The following is a 19,873-nucleotide window of genomic DNA, read 5'->3' as shown; positions in this document are numbered from 1 at the left end:
AGGCTAGGTTGGCAGACCTTTTCCTGCAGATTAAAGTAATGGACATGGAAGTATCCTTTTTAGTGGATACGGGAGCCAGATTTTCAACACTCACTGGCGCTGAGTTTCAAGATAAAACATCATCCTCTAGTGTCCAGCTGATAGGGTTCTCGGGTACACCAGAAAATCTGCCGTTTTCTACACCACTAGTCACTTCTGTGGTAGGAAAGACTTTTACACATCAATACATTTTGTCAGCCAGGTGCCCTACTAATCTTTTGGGCAGAGACCTGCTGGAGGTGCGGAGCATCGATCCTTTGTGGACCCAGCGGAATAGAGGTCACATTTCCAAATGGATATTCTATGAACTGTTCATTAACTACACTTCATTCCGGTTCTCAGATGTTGTTGGCGGCAGCTGGAGGATCCGTGTCTGAGGGACAATGGGCTGACATTTACTGGGGGCTGTTGGAACCAGAGGACCCACAGAAGGGAGGGCTGCTAAAGCTTTATAATCAATGGAAGCCGTGGATCCAGACGTTACACCCGTATACCCCTCCCTCGGACCCCCCCCATATGACCCTCTTTTACGATAGGGATGGGGATGAAATGTATCAGCAAGCCTTTTATAAAGAGGTAGAGGGCATGCTATGGGAAATTAATTCGGACTACATAGTGGTAGGAAAGGAGGGAGTGGCTGCTACGGTGGCACTGACATCTGAACAGCTGGAATGGTATGAGATGGCAGGTGAGGCCATTCCTCATGTCACCCTTGGAATTGGCACTACTCACCAGGCAAAAGATTTGGGACCGATGTGTCGGAACTTGATATCCCTAAGTGACTGGTCCGATACCCAAATACCGACAGTGCAGTTCTCCTCATCTGGTCAGGCAAACAGGATTTTGTCCCCGACATATGATCGAGTCCTCCTTGAGCATAGACAGATTGAACGCTTTCATTGTAGAGAGAAGATGGATCACCCCGACTCGGCCTCTATGCTAGATTCTCTCCCTGAGAACCTGTGGTCAGTGGGATCAGCAGATGTGGGTTTTTGTCAGCAGGTTGATCCCATAACCTTCGAACTGTCAGATTACACCCCAATTTGGCAGTTGCAGTATCCCCACAAACCTGAAGCTGAGGAAGGTTTGGCAGATACCATTGATGGCCTTATGTATTCAGGGGTGTTGGAACATTCGTGTTCTAGTTGGAATACACCCATCTTACCTGTTCCGAAACAGGACACGGGCAAATATTGGATGGCCCATGACTTAAGGCGCATCAATGGTATTGTCCGAACACCCACAGTTCCAGTACCAAACCCATATACTGCCATGACTGCTTTAACCCCTAACCACAAGTGGTTCTCTTGCATAGATTTAGCAAATGCTTTCTTTTGCTTGCCGATGGCAAAACCATTAAGAGATGTGTTTTCGTTCACGTATAGAGGTAGAAAGTTGCGGTATACTAGGCTTCCGCAGGGCTTTATCTTATCTCCAGGGATTTTTAATCAGGTGTTGAAAGAACAGCTGGGGGGGCTAGCACTGCCAGGTGGGGTAGTTCTGATCCAGTATGTAGATGACATCCTATTAGCAGCACCTGATCATACTTCCTGTTTGGAGGCCACCTGTCTCCTGCTAGAGCAGCTGTTCAAGGCAGGCTTTAAAGTCTCTCGCTCAAAGCTGCAATGCTGCAGACAGGTGGTCACCTTTTTAGGTAGAATGGTCTCAGCGAAAAGCACAGGGATTTCCCCTGCACATCAAACAGCGATACTACATCATCCAAAACCAGAGACAGTAAAGGAAATGCTTTCGTTTTTGGGTTTTTCAGGTTATAGTAGGCAGTTTATCCCATCGTATGGTGAGTTGACACATCCACTGCGAACTTTGGTGAATGAGCAGGGGATGAGGAATCTGGGAGCTACACTTGATTGGACTGCACAGGCTGAGATTAGTTTTATTCTATTGAAGCAAGCTCTTACAACAGCTATAGATTTGGCGATTCCAAATTATAAACTACCTTTCTTTTTGGATGTTTCTCAAAAAGCACACACAATTGATGGTGTTCTTTTTCAGAAAAAAGGGGGTGGAAGATGTGTGCTCATGTATGTGAGTATCACACTAGACCCGACGGAAGACAGACACCCACCATGTACGAGACATGCAGCGGGAGTAGCAAAGATTCTACAAAAGGTGGCACACATAGTAATGGGACATGGCCTGACGGTATTAACAACACATAGTATTATAGCATTTGTGAGCTCGACAGCATTTACAATGACTTCGCTAAGGCAGACGAGACTAGAAAAGATCCTGAATGCTCCAAATGTTACGTTTACCCATGAAGGCATTAACATGGCAGACAATATGGGAGAGGGAGAACCACACTGTTGTGAGAAGAGGGTAGTGAAGGATATTAAAATAAGACCTAACTTACAGGCTACACCCTTAAGAGAACCAGATGAAACCTTATTTACAGATGGGTGTTGTTACAGACACCTCACAGATGGATTGAAAGCTGCCTATGCGGTGGTACGAAAAACTACAGGAGGATTTGAAGAAATCATTACAGGGGCAGTGAGAGGAAAGGAGTCAGCACAACTCGCAGAACTACAGGGAATGATAGCAGCATTAGAATGGGCAGAAGGGAAGGAGGTCAATATATATACAGACTCGGCATATGTGGTAGGGACAATACAGGTTGAGCTTAGTCAATGGATTAGAAGTGGGTTTTTAATAGCAGCAAGGACCCCAATTAAACACGAGAAGGACGTTAGGAAACTGGCTGAGGCCCTCCTGAAACCAAGGGCATTAGCAGTTCTTAAATGTAAAGGACATGATAGAACAGATACGATGGTGGCTCGGGGAAATCAGGAAGCGGACATGGTCGCTAAAAGGGCAGCAGGATACGGCCCTCAGTTTATTATGATACAGGCAGACAGAACAGCACATGACTTATTACCACCGTGTAGGGTAGAAGTAATAATACAGGAACAAGCAAAGGCATCACCTCAGGAAAGGATGATATGGGAGGAAAGGGGGGCAACCGAGGATCAAGGAATGTGGAGATCGATAGACGGGAGGCCAGTTTTACCATCTGGACTCATGAAACCCCTCCTCGAGGAGGCGCATGGGCTAACACACTGTGGAAAGAAGCAGATGATAAGGTACTTGATACATTGGTGGCACCCCTTCCTGCCGGCGATGGTGGAGAACCATATTAGAGAGTGTGAGGTATGTATAACTTTCAATGTCAAGGCGACTGTAAAGCCACATGAAGGACAGTTCCCGTTACCTAAGTTACCAGGGCAGGAAATCGTACTTGATTATACGGACATGATTGAGAGGGTAAGTGGCTATCGATACCTCTTAGTAGCAGTAGATGTGTTCACAGGGTGGCCGGAGGCAATCCCTGCCAAAAGAGAAGATGCAAGGACGGTATGTAAATTCCTGATCAACCAGTATATTCCGAGACACGGATTTCCTAGAAAAATTAGGTCCGATAATGGAAGTCATTTTAAGAATAACGATCTACAGGAGGTAGAAGCGATGTTGGGATTGAAACATGCCTTTGGAACGGTGTACCATCCACAATCCCAAGGGAAAGTGGAGAGGATGAACCAAACAATAAAAGGTAAGATCGGGAAAGTACAGGCACGAACCAAACTAAATTGGGTGGATGCGTTGCCCCTGGCATTAATGTCAATAAGGAGTTCGGTAAGTTCTGTGACAGGATTTACTCCATATGAACTACAAATGGGGCACCATTTTCCGGGACCGGGAGCCGGAATTCAGACTACGAAGAATGAGGTAAGTTCAATGGGATGCAAGCTTTATTATGATAAACTAATGGCTCTGGTGTCAGATTTTTCACAACAGGTCACAAGTCCCAACAGAAAAGAGGAAACACCGATACCTTCAGTCGCGGAGTGGGTTCTGCTAAAGGTCATCAGAAGAAAGTGGTCGGAGCCCAGGTGGACAGGACCCCACAGAGTGGTGGAGAGGACGTCCCACGCGGTTCGACTACAGGGAAAAGGCAAGATGTGGTATCATTGGAGTCAGTGAACAGCAACGGACCCACCTACACGGACACTGGAACAGATTCGAATGGAGGTGACTGGGACTCTGTGAAGAAACCACGGACTAAGAACACTTAACACGTCCCTTTTTAAAGAGACTATTGGACTACGGTGACTGTATTTCAGTATTCAAAGTGATATTTCTATATTGAAGTCAACAGAATTTAGGGGGCTGTGATGGACACTATGTGGGGACTATGGGTGATGTTGTTCCTAGCCCTTGAAGCATCTGGAGAAGGAAACAACTGTACAAAGTGTTCGTGGTCAGCCTGGGAGGCCCATAACGAACCGAAACAGTACTTTGCGGATTGGACTGACGTTCCTGAACACAGTGTTGGGGCCCCCACTGGACTGAAGTGTGTTCATAATGGCCAAGTTTGTGAGGTTAAGTTTAGCAAGGGGTCAGAGATGCCTGTCCTTGCAAAAACTCCTGAGGTCTTGGTCCCATAAGGTAACAGGTGGTTGGTCTCAGTTTCCTGAGACCAAAAGGGGGACTGTTGGAATCTAGGGGCTAAAACATTATGAAAGAAATGATTAATTAATAAGTTTATATTTACTGCATGGTTCAGGGGAAAAGAGGAATGTGATTAAGTGGCAATCACAGCATGGAGCAAAGTTGGCTGAGCAAAATTGTCTGCTCTCAAAATACAGGGAGAGGAAATGCATAAAACGATTTAGGACGAATGCTCAACTGAAGGAGGTGGTGAGTAGCACAGGAGACACAGGCCAGACCAGAACAAAGAATGGCCTGCAAGAAACAAAGTGAATGGAAAACCAGTCTAGGAGGAAGATTAAGGCATGAGGAGGTGTTAAAGAGAACAGCAGAAATTGGCCAGACAGGGACAGAATGGTGATTAGAAATATCTGGGGATGAATTAATTTCTGATCCAATCAACAGGATAGTCTGGCTTGGAGGATTAAGATGGGAGCGCTACACCCCAGATATCTGCAAAACAGGAGATGACTTGTGATAACCCTTATGCAAAAAGATCTAGCAAAGGAAGACAACTTTTGTTCTGTATGATAAGGTTGATCTATATAAACTGAGCCAACTGGACAATAGGGGTCAGTCTTGGGGAATAGCTCACTGTGCAGGTGACCTATGAACTAACGACTGACCCAGAGCTCTGTTAAGTTTTATTCTTGTGCTGTGTAATAAACTGACTGTTGAACCGAATACCTTCTCCTATCACTTCATTCAAAGAACACGCTGGACTCAGACCACACATAGACTAAATTAAGGTAAAGCCAGAGTCCGACATTATCTATATTTTAGATTTGGCCCTTGTGGCTAAGGGGATTGGGGGTATGAGAAGAAGGCAGGTACTGGGTACTGAGTCGATCATCAGCTACGATCAAAATGAATGGCGGTGTCAGCTTGAAGGGCCAAATGTCCTTCTCCTACAGCTATTTTCTGTGTTTCTATGTTTTCATGAATGTTTGCTACAGCAAAACAACACATTTCGTGACTTGTTCATAACAATAAATTCTGATTCTGATATCCAGTTACAAAAGTGAAATTTGTTCAAGCTCACTCCATCTCTAGTGCTATTGCTCAGGTTGGAAATAACTTTCATGGAGAAATATTTGTTAAAAAACTTAGAGGCTTTGTTAAAGTTGAAGTTTATCTGCAATCTTTCTTCAAGTTTAGACCAAATAATCCATCATTTTAGTGACTATTTTGCTTTTCTCTCTTGTGGCAATTATCATGTAAAGCTGGTAATACTAATGTTATTAAAAATGTTACATTTCTATTATATTGACTTCGAGATATCTTAATAAGAATAAACCAGATAAATGCAACTTCCAACTGATTGACTGATTGAATCTTCAGCAAGGATGATCATCAATATCCCCAAAATACTTTGCATTTCTGATTTACTTTATCACTCAGACACATATTATGTTTGATCATTGTGAGACAAGATGTTTTTAAACAAAGGTATTTGAATGTAAATTTGTAATCAATCAATATCCACAGCACTATTCTCTGGTTCTGCCATCAAAGGTTTGCCAGGACTTTAGCATAAACTGATTTACATGTGCAAGTGTAATTTCCGCACTAAAATAACAGGGAGAGCTGAATCTGGTAAATTTAGGTCTCAAGGACATGATACTGAAATGGAAAGGCTCCACAGTGCAGGCAGTAGTGTGGATAAAGGCACAAAATGCAGAATGTGGCAACAAAGAAAATAATGCCTGAGTGTCATTTCTGAGTTTTAAAAATCTAATAATTGTTGTGGAAGGGTAATGCAAAGAGAAAAAAGGAATTATTGTTAGGAAGAGTGGATTGGGATTTGGTGCTTTCTGGCAAGGATGTGTTCAGTGAGTGGAAGGACTTCAAAGGCAAAATTTTGAGAGTGTAGAGTTTGCATGTTCCTGTCAGGAGTAAAGGCAAAGTTTGAAAACCACTGTTTTAATTGTGCCTAATTAACTTATTATGTGCATTGTTTCATAACTCCAAAGGGAATAGGCCAATGACAATTTTTCTCAAGCAAAATATTTCAGTAACAATTGGGTCTAGAGCAATGATTCTCAACGTTCCCTTCCCACCCATATACCACCTTAAGCAATCTCTTACTAATCACAGAGCATCGATTGCATAGGGATTACTTATAATGGTATATGAGTGAAAAGAAAAAGGTTAAGAACCAGAATGATGGTCAGCACAGACTGGAAGGGTTGAATGGCCTGTTTTCTATGCTGTAATGTTCTATTACATATTGGAGTGTTGAATGGTGAACAGAAGATGGTTTGGCAGATTAGCATCAAGTAAATAGAGGTGCAAGGAAATTAGTTGTTAAAAAAAACCAGTGAATGAACAGTTTCTTATCAATTAACTGTCTTTAATTATGATTTTTAAAGTTTTAATATAGAGATACAATAATGGTAATGGCCCTTCCAACCCATGAACCCTGCTACGCACATGCACCTGCATTGACCTTGTGTGTCGTTGGAACATGGGAGGAAACCAGAGGAAACCCACACAGTCACAAGGAAAATATATGAACTCCTCACAGGCAGTGCCAGATTAGAACCCAAGTTGCTGCTGCTGTGATAGAATTGTGCAAACCACGAGACTAATCATGTATTGTAATCTTCAGGATGATGGAAGTATGTTTCCAAATAAAGAGGAATCACGTGTCCTTTAACAATTTTAGGATTTACAGAGATTCTTCAAATATTGATTTTATGGGGAAAATTCTTTGGTCCTTAAAAAAAGCGCCAAATTTTTTGAAGGCCGGGTTGGCATTGAAAGTGATCTAACAAAAAATAGCATATAATTTAAAAAATAAAGTTACATAGTTTGAACAAATTTGAGAACCATACATGGAACATAATAGAGAGAGCTTGCCTCGTACCTCCATCCCCTAAAATGATAAGACAAAACGATTTGGTTTAGTGTGTAAAAGTAAATGACACATCTTTCTGGTTTGTTTTTCCCTTGTGTGAAGACATTGTTTTATGGTTTTATTTGTATTGTATACGTTGAATATTTATTGGTTTTGGAGGAGGGTAGGAAGGGGGGAGGGAGGGAAGGGGAGAAAAAGGGGTGGAATGCCACTGTGTATATTTAATGAAAAACGCTTGTACATATTTTGGTTGATATGGTTCACAGTGTGAGAAATAAAAAAAATTAAGTGATCTAACAGTACATTTGTGATTAGGCATGATATTAAGGGAAAGGAGGCCAATAAGAGGGAATCACCAAGAACCATTGAAATTCACATGTGCTGACTGATTATTGCAAAAGTCAAGAATTATGGGTGAAGCTTCATCTTTAACAATTGATCTCTAATTGTAAGACAGAAAGAACAAAAAACTAAAGCAGGCTGGAAGAATTGTGGAGCAATCAAAATCCTTAACAGGGTCGACTTGAATTTGTTTCTGTGGGTGGGATGCAGACAGGCTTTGTCACAGATAGGCACGTCTGTCTCTTTGATTATCTTGCTCAACCTGCACTAAAGAACAGCTCAATAAAAAAAGCTGAGCATCTTGCACTGCATTCCTCAACAAGGCCTTTTTTTTATGGTGCAACCCTGCATTAAAGCCGACTCAAGGAAGAAAAATAGGTATGGTGACAGCATACAAGGCGGATCCAGTGTAGCCTTTATGGAGAGCTGAGTCGGGAGCCATTTTCCTGAGTTGAGGGAGGCAGGGCAAATGGTGCAGCCATGCCACCCTTCACTTTGCCCAGATGTCCTCTCTTGCTTGCTATTCTCACCCAGGGTAAAAAACATTAGCTGTACATCCTATCTCATCAGAGATTTCAACTCCTGAAATCCATCCCCTGATTAATGAAGGCCAGCATACCAGAGGCCTTCTTAACTAACCTATCAATCAGCCCAGCAACCATGAGAGATATATGGATTTGGACCACCAGGATCCTCTGTTCTCCAACAATGTTAAGCATCTGACCATAAACCCTGCACTCAGCCTTCAGGTTTGACTTTCTAAAATGCATCACCTCCTGCTTATCCGGATTGAACTCCACCTGCCACTTTGAAACCCAACTCTGCATTTTGTCCATATAATTTTGTAAGCTGTGACAACTATCAGCTCTATCCAGAACTCCTCCAACCCTCATAACATCTGCAAATTTACTGGCCGATCCTTCCGTTTCTTCATCTAGGTCATTCATAAAAATCACAAAGAGCAGGGGTCTCAGAACAGATCCCTGCAGAACTCCCCTAGTCATCGACCTCCAGGCAGAATATTGTACATATTACTCTCTGGTTTCTATAGGTAAGCCAGTTCTGAATTACATACCCAAGGTTCCTTGGATCCTGTGCCTCATGACATTATGTACGAGTCTCTCTTGGGAGGGAGGGGCCTTGTCAAATGTCTTCGTAAAATCCATAAACACCACCTATACCACCCTACCTTCATTCATTTATTTTGTAACCTCCTCAAAGAATTCAATTAGGCTTGTGAGACATGACTTTCCCCTCACAAAGCCTCACTGTCTATCCCTGAGTAGACTAATGCTTATAGATCCTATTCTTAAGAATCTTCTCCAATAGTTTGCACACCATTGACGTAAGACTCACTGCTCTATAATTCCCAGGATTCTCTTTCTTCTCTCTTTCTTTTTCAATCTTTTTTAAAATTTATTTTAAAAGACAAATGCACAGAAAGAGTAAGGATTCACAATTGAAAAGATTACAATATGCAACAATCAGTAAATAATAATTGTCTTCATCTCCCCATACTCAATCAAAGGAAAATAAAAGAATTCACTTTATAGTAAAACCCCTTTTACTAATCTAAAAGAAAAACAAAAAACTGGAAAGCCTTGGCTCAGCATTCATCAAACTTAAGAAGCCTGGGTCTCATCCAAAAGAGAAACTTAATGGCATCATGAAACATCAATTAATCAGAGAAAATGTTAGAAATTATATCATACCAAAATATTGTATGAATGGGTGCCATTTTTCTTCAAATTTAATGGAGGAGTCAAATGTAGCACTTGTAGCGAGGTCGTTACGGTTACAGCTGGGTTATGGCTCTCGGTTATAGCCCTAAGGCTGTAGCTCGAATCCGCAGGAGAGTCAGCTCGGCCATGTCACCACCGGGGTGTGGCTTTCGCGGGATGACTGCCAATTGGTTACCTCAGATTCCGAGGACCCGATTGGTTCCCCTGCGATCCACTGGCGGTGATTAGCCAGTTTTACTGCTCTCCCAGCGCCCTATGGATACGGGCATTTCAGCCCGCATGATGCTTTGCCGTTTGCTGCATTCGATGACCATTTCAGGTGTCATTCTGAGGCGTAGGCCGTGGGCCACTACATGACTTCCCCCCAGAACCGGTGATTGGGGCACTGTTTTTAGGAAACCGACCCCTGCACCATGGGGTCGGGTGAGTGATGGACTGGTCAAAGTCCAAGTAGGCCGGTTTCAACCAGTCGAGACTGGAAGTCTCTTCGCTGCCACTAATGTCCAGAACACAGGAGGAATCATTGTGTCTGAGGACACGGTATGACCTCTCATAAGGCTGCTGTAGAGGTGGCCGGTGAGCCCCTCACCAAACAAACACATATTTACAGTCAGTAAAGTTCTTTTGGATGTAAGTGTAGGGTTGGCCATGGGGTTTAGGTTTAGCGGGAGCCAGAGTGCCTAGGCACTCGCATAGTCGGGACAATGTGGTTGCCGGGGGCTCCCGCAATTCCTCAGGAGCTGTCATAAATTTGCCCTGTATATCTAGGGGTGCACCATAGACTAACTCAGCAGAGGATGTCTCAAGGTCCTCCTTGGGTGTGGTACGGATGCCTAACAGAACCCAAAGGAGTTCGTCGACCCAGTTAGGTCCGGTAAAACATGCTATTAAGGCTGCCTTAAAGTGTCTGTGGAACCTCTCCACCAACCCATTGACCTGTGGGTGATACGTCATGGTGTGGTGGAATTGGGTCACCAGGGCATAGGCTAAAGACGATCCACAGACTGGAAGTGAATTGGGTCCACCTGTCCAATCCAAGGTATTTGGGATCCTGAAACACACTACCCAAGTGTTGAGTAAAGCCTGTGATAATGAAGTGATAGTGGAACCACCTCTGGCCATCTGGTCATCCATTCAACCATTGTGAGAAGGTAACGTGCACCTCTGGATACGGGTAGGAGCCCCATAATGTCAATGTGCATGTAACTGAAGCAGTGATATGCTGGCTCGAATGTCTGTGGTGGAGCTTTGATATGAGTCTGGATTTTGGATGACTGGCACTGAGTACAAGTCCTGGCCCACAGGGTGACGTCTTTGCGGAGGCTGTGCCAGACATACCTCTTTGCCACCATTTTGCCTGTAGTCTTGATGGTGGGGTGAGCGAAGTTGTGGTTCGAGTCAAAAACCCACATCTTTCATGCAGTCAGAATGATAGGGCGAGATTTACCCGTGAAGGTGTCGCAGAGCAGCGTGCGATTGTCAAGGGCAATCTGGATGTCCTCCAGTTGTAAGCCACTGAGTGCTGTCTGGTATGTGGGAATGTCAGGGTCTGTTTGCTGTGCATCAGCTGGGGCCGCATAGTCGATATCAAGGGTAGGGTCGTACACCGCCAAGATAGCCGGATGGGAGGGTGTTAATCACCACTTTGGATTTGCTGACTATATGTTCAATGTCCTTGGTAAATTCAGAAATGTAGGACAGGTGCCACTGTTGCCGGCTGACCACGGATCTGACACCTTACTGAAGGCAAAGATAAGAGGTTTGTGGTCTGTGTAAATTTTGAACTTCCTCCCCTCCAGGAAGTAATGAAAGTGTCGAATTGCCAGGTATAAAGCTAACAGTTTTCTATTAAATGCACTCTACTTGAGCTCTGGTGGCCTGAGGTGTTTACTGAAAAAGGCCAGCGGTTGCCATTGTCCATTCACTAGTTGCTCAAGTACAACCCCTGACTGCTGAGCTGGAGGTGTCTGTTGTGAGGGCGGTTAGGACATCTGTCTGTGGGTGCACAAGGAGGGTGGCATTAGCTAGGGTGTTTTTGGTGGCCTGGAAAGCCTCGGTCACCTCCTGGGTCCACTGTATGTTTTTACTGGGTCCTGCCATGAGGAGAAAAAGTATTCCCCAGAGCATAGAAGGTTGAGGGGTTGTAATTTGATAGAGTTTTTCAAAATTATAAGGGGGAAAGATAGAGTCAATATTTATAGGCTTTTTTCATTGAGATTGGGGTAGATTCAAACAAGAGAGCATGGATTGAGAATAAAAGGGGAAATACGAGGGGGAATTTCTTCACACAGAGGGTGGTAGGGGTATGAATGAACTTCCAACAGTGGTGGTGGAAGCGAGATCGATATTAATATTTGAGGAAAAGTTGGATGGAATATATGGATGGGAGAGGTATGGAGGTTTATGGGCTGAATGGACTAGGGGGAGATGATGTTCGGCACAGACTAGTAGGGCCGAACTGGCCTGTTTCTGTGCTGTAAAAGATTATATGGTTATAAATGCAAATTAGGCAGATCATACTTGTTTGAAAGTTGATCAAAGGACATAAGATAACATTCCATGAACAAAACCCAAAAATATATGATACACCTTAACCTTCCAAAGAGAAAAAAAGCTTGATAATTCACACGTCTGAAAAAAAGATAGATAAAATAAAACAAGATTAAGTAAAACTTTTTTTTAAATCAAAAACTCTGGAACTGAAACCATATCTGTAATGTGTGCTTGGGTATAGGATTAATTATCAGTTTACTAACCTTGGGAAGTGCAAAAGGAAGAGTAGCTTCCAATAGGGAATCTATTGGAAATTTCTCATCCGATTTCATTTCCAGATTTACCAATGGCGGATGTTCGAGTTTATCAGAACAATAATTCCAGAATATGGTATATATATATTGAATATTAATTGCCCTATAGTTTGAATCTAAGATGGGGTAATACCAAGCCCCCATCCTTTTTCAACTTCTATAATTGAGATTTATTTAGACTAACATTTTCATTCTGCCAAATATAGGAAGATATCTTGGAATCAATAATATCAAAACATGATTTTGAGATAAAAATTAGAATGTGTTTAATTAAATACAAAAAAATAGGTAAAATCATCATCTTGATTGCATTAATATGACCCACTCATGATAATGGGGACCATACAGAGAGGGATTGTTTCACATGATCAATCAAAGGAAAAAAACATATAAATCTTTAAATGTTTTCATAATTTTAACACCAAGATAGATAAAATAATCATTAACTACTTTAAATGGTATAAGTTCATAAATATTCAGGGGAAATAATTCACTCTTGTGAAGATTTAATTTATAGCCAGAAAAAAAATCTAAATTGCGACAGGAAAGATAACATAGAAGGAATAGATTTCTCAGGGTCTGAAACATATAGTAACAAATCATCCACATATAAAGATACTTTATGAATACTAGAAACTCTAAACACAATAGCTAAGATTCCAAAGCTAAAATGAACAGTAAGGGGCTAGAAGGGCAGCCCTGTCTATTTCCACGCTGGAGCCTAAACAAGGAGGACCTTTGATTGTTAGTAACAACAGATGCAGAAGGAGCATAAAAGATCAATTTAATCCAAGAAATAAAACCAGGGACAAAATTAAATTTCTATAAAACCTCAAACAGATAAGGCCATTCCATCCTGTCAAATGCCTTCTCAGCATCCAATGCGATAACATGTTCCGGAATCTTACTGAGGGAGAATAATTAATATTTATTCATCTGCAAATATTTGAATGAAAATAATGATTTTTAATAAATGCAGTCTGATCACTTGAAATAATGCAGGGAAGAACATTTTCCAACCTGCTAGCAAAAATTTTGGAAAATAATTTTTAGAATTAACATTTACTAATGGTATTGGTCTATAAGAAGCCCAGTCGTAGAGTCTTTATCCTTTTTAAGAATTAAATAAATTAATGCCTCCTAAAAAGCTCTGAGGCAAGTTTCCCAAGAAAATGGAATCCTTAAACACTTTACATAACAATGGGGTAAGTAGGTTAGAAAATTGTTTTAAAATTTCAACTGTGTACCAATCTGAAACAGGTGTCTTGCACGACTGAAGATAAGCAATAGCTTTAAAAATCTCTTCTTCAGAGATAGGTTTCCCTAATGATACATTATAATTATGGGACAGTTTAGGAATGTTCAATCATCCCATGGAATTATCCATTGAACTTGAATTATCTGGAAAATCAGATTTATATACATTGGAATAAAATTCATGGAATGCCTTGTATATTTCATCATGATCAATAATCAGGTTCCAATCTTGCTTATGAATCTTGGTAATCTCTCTTTTAACTACAGCAGCTTTCAATTGTCTAGTCAATAATTTACTAGATTTCTCCCCATGAATGTAAAATGGACTTTTTGATTTAAGAAGATAATTTTCAATTGGGTAAATTAAAACCAGATCATGTTGCATTTGAAGTTCAAAATTCTCCTTATAAAGAGCAGAATTAGGAGCTACTGAGTATAATCTATTAATTTTTAAAATCTTGTTAACCAACAACATTCTTTCTTCATTTGTTCACTTTTCAGGCCCGCCAAATATGAAATAATTTAACCTCGAAGATAAACCTTAGAAGTATCCCATATTATCAAGCTAGACATTCCTTCAGTAGAATTCATTTAATAATATTAACAAACTTTTCATCCTGTAAAAAAGTAGTATTAAACTACCATTGTCTAGAACTGGAAGCTACATCAGACAGTTTATTTGAAAGCTTCAATAGTGAATGAAGATATTACAATCACTTTGTGATCACAAGCAGTAATGAAGGGTGCTAGCTGAATATCAATAAAGAAATAATTGATCCTAGAATATTTATGGTGAACATGAGAAAAAAAATTCTTTATCGTCTGAATGCAAAAACCTCCAAATATCCAGAAGCCCTGAGTCCAACAAAAAAGAGTTACTAAAAGTAGCTAATTTATTTGGAGTATCTGATTGCAGGCTGATCTATCAACCAAATGATTGAGACTGCAATTAAAGTCTCCCCCATGAGCAATATATGTTCATTCAAATTCAGCAATAATGAAACACACATTTATAAATTTATGGCTCATCAATATTGGGAGCATAAATGTTCACCAGTACAACCTTCCTTTTACTTAAAGAACCAGTTATAATTAAAAATCTACCATTAGAATCTGCAACAGTATCAAAATATTTAAAGGGAGTGAAACAATTGATAAAAATCGAAACTCCTTTAATTTTGGCTTGGGATGTAGAATGAAATTGTTGGCCCTTCCAAAATTTAAAAAAAACATGACTACTCCCTGTGAATATGCATCTCCTGCACAAATATAATGTTAGCCTGAAGCTTTTAAACACATTAAAAAATCTTTTTCAGTTTAATTGGATGGTACGTGCCATTCAAATTCCATGATACTAGATTAAAGACCTTGTAATCCATCATATATGAATATAGCATAAAGGTATAACAGAACATTGTATATTGTACAAGATAAAACCACATCTGAAGGAATGTCTACAGATGATTGAAATAAGCAAGTGACAAAACAGTTAAACTGTTAAGGTTGAAATTCCAAGTCAGCGCAGACAGAAAAACTTAATCTATATACCCCTCCATATTAACTTTTTTAAAAGGGGACCATATTTACCATTCTCCAATCTGTCAGCACATCCCCTGTGGCAAAGGAGGATGGAAAGATCATAGCCAACACTCCAGCTATCTCTTCCTACAGCAACCTGGATTATATCCCATCTGGCCCCAGGAGATTATTAATCTTAATGTTTTTATGAAGATCCAGTACTTCTTCTTTCCTAACTCTCAAACCTTTTCTATTCTGAACTCACCATGATCAAGATATTTTTCTCTGGTGAATGCTGAAGAAAAGTATTCATTCGGGACCTCATCAACCTCCTCTACCTCCAGGCACATGTTGTTTCCTTTATCCTTAAGTGGCCCCACCTTAATTCTCATCGTCTTTCTGTTCTTCACATATGCATAGAATACCTTGGGGTTCTCCTTAATCCTACTTACGAAGGCCTTTTCATGCCCCCTTCAAACTTTCCTAATTTCTTTCTTAACCCTTTGTACTCCAGCCTTTCATAATGTATACTGTACTCCAGATTGTGTCCACGGGTAAACAAAGTACAAACACCAGTACAAACCAGCTAATGACTGGACAGAAAACCAGTCCTGGAAAACCAGGACATGGAGTATATGCATGTGTTGGTAGGCCCATAAAACTGGGACATGGAGTATATGCATGCGTTGGTAGGCCCATAAAACTGGGACATGGAGTATATGCATGTGTTGATAGGCCCATAAAACTGGGACATGGAGTATATGCATGTGTTGGAAGTCCATGAAATCCAAGACACAGAGTCTTAAGTTCCTTAGTGGCTATGATATAATTCTCATGAGCCCTTCCTGCCCTTTTCCTACCATCTTTTTCCTGTCTCAGGGGGAGAAACCTATCCAGAATCCACACATGGTCTCTAAATATCCTCCACATTACATTTATGCTTTTTATCATGAACTGCTGTTCCCATTTTACTTTCCCCAGTTCCTGCCTCATCCGATCATTATTAGCTCTACCCCAGTTAAACACTTCACTGTTTTGTCCACTTTTATCCTTGTCCCTAGTTGTGCTAAAACTGGAGTTGAAGCCACTATCACCAAAATGCTCCCCCCACTGAGAGTTCTGTCATCTCACCAGGTTGATTACCCAGTACTCTATGCATTATGGTCTCTCCTCTCGTCCACATACTTTTAAATATTTTAAATTTAGACATACAGCATGGTAACAGGGCTTTTCGAACCACAAGCCCATGTTGTCCAATTACACTCAATTGACCTACAACCCCTAGTACAGTGGTTCTCAACCTTTTTCTTTCCATTCACATCCCACTTTAAGTATTCACTATGCCATTGGTGCTCTGTGATTAGTAAGGGATTGCTTAAGGTGGGATGTGGGTGGAAGGAAAAAGGTTAAAAACCATTTCTTTAATTGTATCTTAATTGACTCATTATGTGCACAGTTTCATAACTCCAAAGGAAATGGGCCAATGACAATTTTTCTCAAGCAAAATATTTCAGTAACAATTGGGTCAAGAGCAATGATTTTCAACTTTCCCTTCCCGCTCACATCCCACCTTAAGCAATCCCTTACTAATTACAGAGCACTGATGGCATAAGGATTACTTAAAGTGGTACATGAGTGGAAAGAATAAGGTTGAAAACCACTGCCCTAGTACTTTTTTTTGAACAGTGGGAGGAAACCAGAACCCCCTGGGAAAACTCACACTGACACAGGGAGAACGTACAAACTCCTTGCAGACAGTGTGGGATTCGAACCCTGGTCCCGATCACTGGTGTTGTAGCAGCATTGCGCTAACCTTTACGCTAACCATGCTGAAACCTTCTTGGAGACATCTGACAAATTCTGCTCCATCTCTCCCTCTTGCAGTCAGGAGATGCCAGGCAATATTTAGGAAGTCAAAATCTTCTGAATCAACAACCCTGTAATTTCTGCACCATTACAAAATCTGCCTACTCTCATCTGCTCTCTGTGTTCCGGGGGCTATTTGGGGGCCTATAGACTACTCCTGGTGCAGTGATTGCTCCCTTCTTATATCTGACTTCTACCCACACTAACTCTTGCCACAATGTTCCTCTCTTTCTACACCCATGATACTATCCCTGACCAGTAATGCTGCTCTCCCCCTCTTTCTTACCACACATCTTGTGAAATCCTGGTCCCTGCATCAGCCAATCCTGTCCTTCCAGCTTACTGGCTTTCTTCTCAAAGCGAGTGTAGAATGCATTGATCTTGTCTGGGAGGGATGCACTGCTGTTTACTATTCTTCCTGGATTTGCTTTGTAGCCTGTAATGGCATGTATGCCCTGTCCAAACACTTGATGTCTGTGAAGTTCATTTGGGACTCACCTCTGGTTCATTTCTGTCTCTTGGTGTCTCTGATGGGCTTGCGCAGGTTCTACTGGCATATTGAATGGCAGGGTGGTTTTAGGTGCTCTTCCTATTCCCTTGTCTTACATAGAAACATAGAATATAGGGGAAGGAGTAGGCCATTTGGCCCTTCGAGCCTACACCACCATTCATTTTGATCATGGCTGATCATCTACTCAGTACCCAGTACCTGCCTTCTCCCCATACCTCCTGATCCCCTTAGCTACAAGGGCAAAATCTAACTCCCTCTCAAATATAGATCAGGAATTGGGTTCAACTATTTTCCTGTGGCAAAGAATTTACACAGATTCACCATTCTCTGAGAGAAAAAAAAAATCTAATCTTAGCCTTAAAAGACTTCCCTGTTCTCCTTAAAATGTGACCCCTGGTTCTGGTCTTCCCCAACATCAGGAACAACCTTTCTGCATCTAGCCTGTACAATCCCATAAGAATTTTATACATTTCTATAAGACCACCCCCCCTCAATCTTCTAAATTCCAGTGAGTATAAGCCTAGTTGGTCTATCCTTTGTCATATGTATGTCCTGCCATCCCTATTATCAATCTCGTGAACCTTCATTGCACTCCCTCTATGGCAAGGATGTCTTTCCTCAGATAAGGGGACCAAAACTATTCTTGTGTATGAAGCCTGTTTAGGTATAAGCATGTCATTATGGACACATAACAAGAAGAAATGTGATTGAATGATTGCTTTTATACAGTTTCTTTATGCATTGTGAACTTAATCCTCCATGATATCACATTGAGATGTATTATGTTCAAGAATTTACTTGCACAGCACCTATTATGACCATTGGGATGTGCCAGGAGTACTGAATGTACTGAAGTCTATGCAATTAAAACCAATTAAAATGATTAATTGGTTTGAGCTTATAAAATAATCAAACTTAATTATCTTCTAATTGAAGTCATGATATTCTTACTTCAAATGTTGCAACCTAATTTGTTTGCAGCTTTATAATTGAGAAATCATATGTTCACATATTTTTACAGAACTTGATGCTATTCATTAAAAATTAAATAATGAAAGGGTTTAGGGGAATACGCTAAACACTTTAATTTGGAACTTCAAAATATAAACTATAATGCAATACATTATGTCAAATGTGTTTAATGAGTGATAATTCAGTGAATACTTCTATTTTAATTTTGTATTTTTGTAAGGATGGAATGATCAGATTTAAATTAGGTACCAAACATTAATAAAATAATATATCTAAGCACAAAACTGTTACATTGTGTCAAAGAAAAAGCATTGTGCAACCAGCAGGGATTGCTATATAATTATAAATTAGATTTCTCTGCCTTTCAGATGACTCCCAAACAAAGGAGTGGCTGTAAATACAGCTTGGATCTTCACATTTCAAAGAATCTGCTCGAACACCATCCCAGCATACGTGATAAAATGATTCATGGTAATATTATCCAGTAAGTTATTTCCATTATTACACAAGATCAAATTTTGGCATCAATGCACAAAATTTTTTTACTTGTATTTTGCAGTATGTAGGTTTTCATAATGAGTGATGTCACCATTTTCCCAGCATCTTCATTGAGGCAGCAATATTTTTGACTGTTTTAGATGTCTTAGCAATCTGAAGCAGTATTTGGTATTAATGTGGTAAACCACTGTTGTATGTATTTGTCTGGTTGGACACACCCATTGACCGGCTCTACCTGTGGCCCCTCCCACAGGCTCCTGAATAGAGGTTACCATTCCACAGCCCCCTCCTCAGTGCAGGACAGTCAAGCAGTATGGATGTGCCTTTGTTCTTTTTTATTAAACTTTATTTAAAATTTTATGACATGAATAAAATAAAAATTACATTTAAAGAAATAATAAAAAATAAGATAATAAAAATTAGAATACTACATCATTAAACTACACAAATTAACCCCCCAATAATTATAACACAACATTAATCATCTAATTCAAAATTAGTCCAACCCTCCCCAAAAATAAAGAGTGAAGAATTAATTAACAATGTTGCAAATAAAATAGAAAAAACCCCACTTACAAAAAAAGATAAAACTTAACAACAACAAAAATTACTAACAACAAAAAAAATCAATACTAAAATAATACCCTTAAACATATTTAAATCAAACATAATACATGTATTTAACAAATGAAATCCACTTTAAAACTAAGTTCAAATATTAAAATCATATATCAACCACATATCTGTTATACAAAAAATCATAATTAATAATACATAAATACAGAATTTCCATTAATACCAAGTTTTCTTTATAATTCATCGAGAGAACAAAAACATCCCTTAGAAAAACAATCAGATAAACTTTTTATTCCCTTCCCCTCCCCTTATATAAAAAAAGAAAAAAAAGAAAAAAGTTCAAACTCTTATAAAATTCTCCATATTCTTCATTTAT

This window comes from Narcine bancroftii, chromosome 1 (assembly GCF_036971445.1).
Source record: "Narcine bancroftii isolate sNarBan1 chromosome 1, sNarBan1.hap1, whole genome shotgun sequence".
Lineage (NCBI taxonomy): Eukaryota > Metazoa > Chordata > Chondrichthyes > Torpediniformes > Narcinidae > Narcine > Narcine bancroftii.
Note: the sequence above shows the minus strand (reverse complement) of the source record.